This window comes from Pseudorca crassidens, chromosome 11, assembly GCF_039906515.1.
Source record: "Pseudorca crassidens isolate mPseCra1 chromosome 11, mPseCra1.hap1, whole genome shotgun sequence".
Lineage (NCBI taxonomy): Eukaryota > Metazoa > Chordata > Mammalia > Artiodactyla > Delphinidae > Pseudorca > Pseudorca crassidens.
In genome coordinates, this window is record NC_090306.1 from 58,485,055 (window position 1) to 58,495,192 (window position 10,138).

Here is a 10,138-nt window from a genome sequence, read left to right on the forward strand (position 1 = left end):
TTGTAAATCAAGCAATATTACTTATGAACGTATGCTTTCTGGGCAGTGTTCAGTAGCTCTTTGAGGTATAGGAGGAAGAATTGAAAATACTTTGGCAGGTGTTACACTTAGATTATTTTTAAAACAATAGGGCGCAGTTGTACTTGTGGTCATAAAAATCTTTCAATGAAGTGGACTCAAGTACTACTTTCTTTTTATATAATGAGTGTTTGTCTTAGATGTGCTGTAATTCAGTTCTTTTTTGAAATCTGTAAATGAATCTTAACTCAAACTTTATCAAAATATTTTCCAGCCACTGAGCATATTAGCAATTAACTAGTGATACCATCTAATTTAGGGATGTCTGCTAATCCCCTAAATACTTGATATTTGAATGGGACATTTAAAAGCTTTCATTTTAAAAAAGAAAAATGTCTTATTCCTTACATATTTCACTCACAGAGTTCCATATATTAAAAGGTTCCATGTTATCTAAAGAAAAAAATGTTCTCTGAGAAACCCCACTTAACTAAGAGACTTGTTTTGGCAGAACTGGTTTTATTTAAAGTCACTGGGAGAAAATTAAATCCGCCAGAGGTGGAATTATGGAGCACTAAAATCACTTCAATTTATTATGTCCTGTTGTTACATCCATTTGGCCCTCTTTGAGGGCACCACCGTTAATTCAGTTACTTTCATAAATGTTTGTTACCTACCAGCTATGTGCCAGGCTGCGTTCTAGGCTCTTAAAAACAGATAAATATCCAACAGATAAATTTAGTAATTTCTTGTCAGCCATTTATTCTGGGTCTGAGGATAGAGCAGCATCCAAGATCAACTTAGGACCCGGCCCCCTAGGATTGATACTTTACTTTGGGGTTTCTCAGCCTCAGCACTGTGGATGCTGTATGCTAGATGATGAGTTGTTGGGGGCTTTCCTGTACATTATAGGGTTTTTAGCAGCATCTCTGGACTCTACCCACTAGATGTCAGTAATACCACCCCCGCCCCCAAGTTGAGACAAGCAGAATTGTCTCCACACATTGTCAAGTGTCCTCCAAGTTAGATTCAGGGAAAGGGGAGAGGGGTGTTGAAGGGCAGAATTGCCCCAGTTGAGAACTGTTGATCTGGTGGGAAACAACACATTAATTACAGATGAGTGTTAGGGGTACAAAGCAGACAGTTTAGGGCTTCCCTGGTGGCGCAGTGGTTGAGAGTCCGCCTGCCGATGCAGGGGACACGCGTTTGTGCCCCTGTCTGGGAAGATCCCACATGCCGCAGAGCGGCTGGGCCCATGAGCCATAGCCGCTGAGCCTGCGCGTCCAGAGCCTGTGCTCCACAATGGGAGAGGCCACAACAGTGAGAGGCCCGCGTACCACAAAAAAAAAAAAAAAAAAAAAGACAGTTTACTATAGTGAATAAGGATGGGCTCCAGAACCAGATTTCCTAGGTTTCTAATCCCAGCTCTGCCACCTCCTAGCTTGTGACCCTGGTTAGTTTCCTCAGTTGCTTTACCTGTAAAATGGGAATGATAGTAGCATCTACTTCACAGGAGTTAAAGAGAGTGAAGTACATGGCCAGTGTCATCCTCCAGGTCAATATTTTTGTTGCTTTTTATTTTGTATTTTGCTAACAGAAATGGGGCTGTGGTTTTGGCAAAAAACACCATTGTCTCCCATACAAAATAATAACTGCAGCTTAGGAATGCAAATCATATGTAGATTGACTTTTCTGGTACTTAAATGGACAAAAATATTAAAATAATTAAGTCAGAAAACTAATGAGTCCCTTTTTATGTCCCCAAGGATACTTGGAAAAAAGCAAATTTTTGGAGAAAAACAGTGGTATTTCACGTAATTTTTCTAAAAAGTGTAAAAACCTTGTTTTAACTTGCATGTTGATTCAATTCTTTTCCTTAAATATATAATCTTTACCACACGTGGATATTATGAGTAGGAAGTTTTAAAACCTCTGCTTATGAGAATAACTTTGCTTTGCTTTTTTTTAAATCGTCTCTAGATGTGGGGCAGATAGCTTAGAATCAAAACTCATTACTGCAACATTTTTTCTTCTGGTTTGTCTGTGTCTTCATTGAATTTAATCCCCATCTAGTCTGCCACTCTTTAAATCATGGAAATGTAGAGTTACAGTATTTTATAATTAATACTCCTACAGCCTTATCTTAGAAATAATCATAGTGTTTGCAGTCTTTTTTTTTTAATTTTAATGTTATTTTTTGGCTGCATTGGGTCTTTGTTGCTGCACACGGGCTTTCTCTAGTTGCGGTGAGCGGGGGCTACTCTTCATTGTGGTGCGTGGGCTTCTCATCGCAGTGGCTTCTCTTGTGGAGCATGGGCTCTAGGCGCGCGGGCTTCAGTAGCTGCGGCACTCAGGCTCAGTAGTTGTGGTGCACAGGCTCAGTAATTGTGACGCATGGGCTTAGTTTTAGTTGCTCTGCAGCATGTGGGATCCTCCTGGACCAGGGATCAAACCCTTGTCCCCTGCATTGGCAGGCGGATTCTTATCCACTGCACCACCACCAGGGAAGTCCCAGTGTTTGCAGTCTTTATCTCTCAAACTAGCAGTGAGCCTTAACAAATTGTGACTTATAAGACTCAAAAATTTTTTAATCTGTTCTATAATTTGTTACAGTGCGTCAGTACATCTGGTATTTTATGAATGTATGAGAGAAGTGAAATAGAAAACAGAACTAAACTTCTGTTCCGTTAACTGACCATTGAAAGAAGAACGTATGAGTCCTTTTTATGCTATTGATGATACTTGTCAAAATTCTAAACCTATTAATGGAGCAACTAAGTTTGTAGGCTTGACATTAATTTATCTTTGAAAGGTAGAAATAAAATACTTATTGCTGAATAGGTCGGTTTTCTAAATGCTACAGAAGTAATCCATATGTTGCACATACTTTGAACTTGTTCCCTTAAAACACCCTTTGTGTGGCCTATAGATTACTGACCTTAAAAATTAAAGATTTTTTCCAGAATTAGGGATATCCACCTGATTTTTGTATCTTAAGAACCAACAAACACATTGAGTATTGCATATTTACCATGGTTCAAGCACTGTTCACTATGCTAGTGTGGATACAGCAGGGATGTTCTGCTCACGTGGAGCTTACATTCTATTGGGGGGAGGGGGGGAGTCAACAAATGAGCAAAACTCAATTGGTGTAAAACAAACTGTCTCAGAACTTTCTATTTGGGACAACTTAATGATTTTAGAAAAGCATGGTATCGTTTTTAATATGTATAAAGATGTTATCATTTGTAGGCAGTTAATTTCTCTATTCTGATTTATTTGAAAGGGTGTGGAGAGAATTTTTACTGTTTTGTTATATTACAAACCTAGTTTAACCAGATTTTCCTGATACAGTGACTTAAATAATTATCCATATTCAACATTTGGGTCAAAATGCACGTTTTTTCCTGAATACTAAACAAGGCAGATCATACAAGGTTTTAATGTGAATAGAGTATTCACTTAAATCAAAAGGGTACAGCAGTTTTTTAAATAGGCAGAGATCAAAGCCTTCAGTGTTTTTGTCACCTACCATTATTACCCATTGAACTTTCTATTTATAGTTTGGTAGTTTATGCCCCCTGGGAGCACTAAGTTCAGAACAGGAAACTCTGTTTCTGTCAGACGTGAAATGTGCTGTGTTTGGAGGAGAGGGGAGTAGGAAAAAGTAAATGAGAGAATAAACCCAGTCACTGCTGGCAAGGTGCTTAATGTATCAGTGGTGGGGAAGGCCAGTCAGAAAGTATCTCATAAGCAAAAATCTAGTACCTCATATCTAACCACAGAGAGTTCATGCTCCATTATCCACACTAATCCAAGTGACTAAGAGTAAAAATTGTATTTTGCTTGTATGGACTATTTGATTTATATTTCTATGCGTTTTACTCGGGTCAGTGTTAATTAGATTCTCTGAGTAAATCAACCACTGATGGAGAACTACATGGCTGGCAGAAAAAAATGAGTGTCTTTCCATACTGGAAATGGAGCAAGATCAGATGGCTACAGCATAGAGTGGGAGTAATATGACTAATCAGCAGATTCTGACAGCTGTGTGAAAGATAGCTCAGGAGGTAAAATGGTCGAGCTGGAGGTAACCCAGCCAGCTTGGAGGCTGCTTGGGTGTGTAAGCATCAAGTGATAGCGTTGGAGCTGCGGTGAGAAGGAGAGCCCACAAAGTTTTAAAAAGGAATAACTGGAGAATTGTTTAATGGCTTAGATGTGGGAGCTGAAGGAAAGAGTGAAATACCGGGTTATATGAGCCAAACCAGAGGGATTGAAACCAATGATGATACAATACAGAAGCCAACAAGAAATCGTGGTTTTTAGTGCATGAGCGAAACAACTTTTTGGTATGATGAAGTTTATTTTAAGTGAAATGTTTTAAAGGGTATCTTCTGAGGAGAGGTGGATTTTAACAGTTAGACTTTGAAGTCATTGACATACAGGAGGCAACTGAAACCATGAGTGTGAATGAAATTATTTTCATAAGGATTAAGTATAGAGAAAGAAATGTAAGAAAGCCTGGCCTCAGTGGGATGGGGAGGAGAAAGGTTGGAGTACAAAGGATTGCTGTTACAAAGACAAGGGCGTAGAAGGCAGCAAATAGCCTTCTATAGCCAGAGAATACAGCATTCTTAATGGCAAGACAGTGTCCCCCTCTACTTGGTTTACACTGGTAAGGCCAGCAGTAGTTCATTCTCTCGTTGCATCATAATTTCTATCTGTCTCTTTATATACTTCTTGGTGGGGAATTAGCTACTAATCTAAGGAGATGATAGGATAGTTTTAGAAATACCATCCTCGGATTAGTACCAGGTCTGTGGATGTCTGTTCAGCAACTACAGGCACACTTCAGAGAGATGGCAGGTTTAGTTCCAGACCACTGCAATAAAGTGAATATTGCAATAATGCAAGTCACAAATTTTTTAGTTTCCCAATGCATATAAAAGTTATACTGTACTGTAGTCTATTAAGTGTGCAGTAGCATTATGTCTAAAACAAACTACAAACCTTAATTTAAAAGTATTTTATTGCTTAAAAAAGTGCTAGTCATCACCTGAGCCTTTGGCAAGGTGTAATGTTTTTGCTGGTGGAGGGTCTTGCCTCAGTGGTGGTGGCTGCTGAAGGGTGGGGTGGCTGTGGACATTTCTTAACATAAGACAGCCATGACGTTTGCCGCATGGATCGACTCTTCCCTTCATGAACGATTTCTCTGTGGCATGCAGTGCTGTTTGATAGCATTTTACCCACAGTAGAACTTCTTTGAAACTTCAAGTCAATCTTCTCAAACCCTGCCGCTGTATTATCAGCTAAGTTTATGTAATATTTAAAATTCTTTGTTGTCATTTCGACAGTCTTCACAGCATCTTCACCAGGAGTAGATTCCATCTCAAGAAACCACTCTCTTGATCCACAGGAAGCAAATTATCAACCGTTGAAGTTTTATCATGAGATTGTGGCAATTCAGTCACATCTTTGGGCTCCACATCTAGTTCTAGTTCTTTTGCTGTTTCCACCACATCTGCAGTTACTTCCTATACTGAAATCTTGAACCCCTTAGAGTCATCCATGAGAGCTGGAATCAACTTCTTCCAGATTCCTGTTAATGTTAATATTTTGACCTCTTTCCCTGAGTCAGAAATGTTCTTTCTTTTTGCTTTTCCATTATGGTTTATAATTCCCTTTGGTGTACAGTAGGACCTTGTTGTTTATCCATTCTGTATATAATAACTTGCATCTGCTAATCCCAAACTCCCAATTCAACGCTCCCCGCTGCCCCCTACCGGCAACCACAAGTCTGTTTTCTATGTCTGTGAGTCTGTTTCTGTTTCGTAAATAAGTTCATTTGTGTCATATTTTAGATTCCAAATATTTGTCTTTTTCTGACTTCACTTAGTTTGATAATCTCTGGGTCCATCCATGTTGCTGCAAATGGCATTATTGCTTTTTTATGGCTGAATAGTATTCCATCGTATTATATGTGCCACATCTTCTTTATCCATTCATCTGTCAGTGGACATTTAGGTTGCTTCCACGTCTTGGCTATTGTAAATAGTGCTGCTGTGAACATAGGGGTGCATGTGTCTTTTCCAGATATAGTTTTGTTCAGGTATATATCCATTAGTGGGATTGCTGGATCATATGGCAACTCTGTTTTTAGTTTTTTAAGGAACCTCCATACTGTTTTCCATAGTGGCTGCACCAATTTACATTCCCACCAACAGTGTAGGAGCATTCCCCTTTCTCCACACCCTTGCCAGCATTTATTATTTGTAGATTTTTTAATGATAGCCATTCGAATCAGGAATGTTCTTTTTTTTTAAAAATATATTTATTTAATTATTTTTGGCTGCATCGGGTCTTCGTTGCTGTGTGGGCTTTCTCTGGTTGCAGCAAGCGGGGGCTACTCTTCGTTGCCGTGTGTGTGCTTCTCATCGCGGTGGCTTCTCTTGTTGCAGAGCACGGGCTCTAGGTGCGTGGGCTTCAGTAGTTGTGGCTTGCGGGCTCTAGAGTGCAGACTCAGTAGTTGTGGCACACGGGCTTAGTTGCTTCGCGGCACGTGGGATCTTCCCGGACAGGGCTCGAACCCATGTCCCCTGCATTGGCAGACAGATTCTTAACCACTGTGCCACCAGGGAAGCTCAGGAATATTCTTAATAGCATCTAGAATGGTGAATTCTTTCCAGAAGATTTTCAAATTACCCAGATCCATCAGAGGAATCACTATGGCAGCTATAGCCTTATGAAATATATTTCTTAAATAATAAGACTTGAAAGTCAGAATTACTTCTTAATCCATGGGCTGCAGAATGGATCTTGTGTTAGTGGGCATGAAAACAACATGAATCACCTTGTACCTCTCTGTCAGAGCTCCTGGGTGACCAGGTGCATTGTCAATGAGCAGTACTATTTTGAAAGGAACATATACATTTTTTTTTGAGCAGTAGGTCTCAACAGTGGGCTGAAAATACTCAGTGAACCGCGTTGTAAACAGATGTGCTGTCATCCAGGCTTTACTGTTCTATTTATAGATCACAGAGTAGATTTAGCATAATTCTTAAGGGCCCTAGAATTTTCAGAATGGTAAATAAGCATTGGTTTCAACTTCAAGTCACCAGCTGCATTAGCTCCTAACGAGAGAGTCAGCCTTTTAAAGCTTTGAAGCCAAGCATTGACTTCTCTCTAGCTATGAAAGTCCTAGATGGCATCTTCCAATAGAAGACTGTTTTGTCTACATTGAAAATGTATTGTTTAGTGTAGCCACCTTCATTAATTATCTTAGCTAGATCTTCTAGATAATTTGCCGCAGGTTCTCCATTAGCACTTGCTTCACCTTGCACTTTTATGTTATGCACATGGCTTCTGAAATCTCAAGAACCAACCTCTGCCAGCTTCAGACTTTTCTTCTGCAGTTTCTTCACCCCTCTCAGCCGTCTTAGAATTGAAGAGAGTTAGAGCTTTGCTCTGGATTAGGTTTTGTTTCAAGGGCATGTTGTGGCTGGTTTAATCTTGTATCCAGACCATTGCAGCTTTCTCCATATCAGCAATAAGGCTGTGTAATTTTCTTATCATTTGTGTGTGCGTTGGAGTAGCACTTTTAATTTCCTTAGCACTCACAATTTGCCTATCTGGTACAAGAGGCTTTGGACATGTCTTCCTCACTAAGCTTAATCATTTCTGGCTTTTAAAGTGAGAGACATGCAACACATTCTTTCAGTTGAACACTTAGAGGCCATTGTAGGGTTATTAATTGGCCTAATTTCACTACTGTTATGTCTCAGGGAATGGGAAGGGCAAGACAAGAATGGCCAATCAGTGGAACAGTCAGAAGACACACAACATTTATTAAGTTCGAAGCCTTATATGGGCATGATTTGTGGCACCCCAAACAATTAAAATAGTAACATCAAAGATCACTGATCACAGATTGCCATAACAAATATAATAATAATGAAAAAGTTTGAAATACTGCAAGAACTACCAAAATGTGACACCGAGACACGAAGTGAGCAAGTGCTGTAGGAAAAATGGTGCCAGTAGGCTTGCTTGCTGCAGGGTTGGCACAAACTTTCGGTTTGTAAAAAACACAGTAGTCTGCTAATTGTAATAAAGTGAGGTATGCCTGTATAAAGTCTGTTTCAGAGCCAGTATTGACAAACTTCTTTTCAAATTCAGCTGTACCACGTCCCCAAGGCATCTTTCAAATACATGTCATTGAAATATTTCTCCACCTGCATTTCCAATGATATAAACATGTTTGTTCCTCTTTTAAATGGCACTTTGGTGTTTTACCCACAAAAATGCATTAGGGTGGTAAATTATTATTTATTAAGTGGGTTCTCATATGTTGTCGACTTGTTTCTGTTATTTTCTAAAAAGACATTGGTGTCCTAGCTAAGCAGTATGTGTTAGTTCCTAGGGCTACTATAACAAATTACCACAAATTTGGTGACTTAAAGCAACAAACTTTCTGTGACGGTTCTGGAGGCCAAAAGTCCAAAATCAAAGTGTTGGTGAGGCCTCGCTCCCTCTAGCGGTTCTAAGAGAGAAGTCATTCCTTGCTGCCAGCATTCCTGGGCATTAGGCCGCAATCACTCCAAACTGCCTCCATCTTCATATCGCCTCTGTGTCTCATCTGTCTTTTAAGGACATTTATGTTGGCATTTAGGGCACAGCCGGATAATCCAGGATAATCTCAAGATCCTTAATCACACCTGAAAAGACCCTTTTTTCAAATGAAGGTAACATTCACAGGTTTGGGGATTAGGATGGGAACATATCTTTGGAAGCCATTATCAACCTACTACACAGCGTTTTACTAATTTTGCAGTAACAAAGACCAGCATGGGTCTACTCTAGGATAATCCGAAACATGCCAAATTGAATCAGCCGACCTAAGGGTCTCCCTAGAAAGATCCCGCCTAGGAAAGCCCCAGAATTAAGCTACTCTGCAGAGATCCTTCTAAGGGAAACCTAAAGTCAGAGGAGACCTTCATGAATCAATAAGAGGTCCAGTCTGGGCTAGTTCCACAATTCCAGAACCAATATAGTGTCCAGGAAATGCTGTTAATCATTATCCCACTGAATTACCTTCCACTTGGGTTAGCACACATCCAGTCTACCCGACATTTTATAATATTCAGCGATGACAGAAACTTCCCCCTTCTACTGACTGACTTCTAGGAGTGATAAATAGTAAATAGTAAACTTTATTTTCTCTGCTTTTCATTTCTAGACACAACAAAAAGTGTTTTGCCTCCACCTCACCCCCTCACCTTCAGTCAGACATACATGATTCATATTAGAAGAAAATGAGTGCTTCTGAAACCAGTGTCATGATTTAGATTTTATTCAACCTCTGCACTGAATTGCATGTTTCATTTACTGCCTTTCTTTCTTTGTTTTTAGAAATGGGAGCAATGGATGGGCACAAGAATTAAATGATAAAAATTCATTTGGTTGGAATAAAGTACATTGAACACTCAAGCAAATAAGGGATTAATTCAACCCAGTGGGATTTGGGGGTTTTATATTTTTTAGTACATCCTGCATTAGGTTTCTCAAAAATGAATTTGAACCTTCTCCAGATAGGCCTTATCTGTTCGTTATTTCTGGTAACTATTTGAAGTAATGGTAAAAGGGGACAGTAACCATCTGTGGGGTTTATGTGTTTAAGATACAAACTTATAGTTCCCAGAAGTTGATTCAGTCATTCTCTATCAGAACTATTCTGGAAAAAGTTCTCACTTTGTTCATTTATTCCTTTGGGTTTTCTGACTTCACTAAAGCATGACTTGGATTGTGCAAGATTTTAACTGGAGACATAGAGTCTATTTTATTAGACTAAAAGACAGTCATGATTCTTGAAATGCATCTTGGGCTCCTGCAGAAGCTAGACCAGCTGGTAATTACTATGTCAAACACCTAACAGCTAGCTCTTAACTTGTTCAGAAACAAAGAGATGATACTAGCTAGCTCCCACCATGCCATTAATTTCATTCCACCAGTGCTGTCATAGAGGATGGCACTAAAGAAGGAAGAGGCACCCATCACCCCTCCCTTCATCCTTCCATTCTGAACCAGTACAGGATATTCTGATGGGCAGGGCATCCTCTCCTTA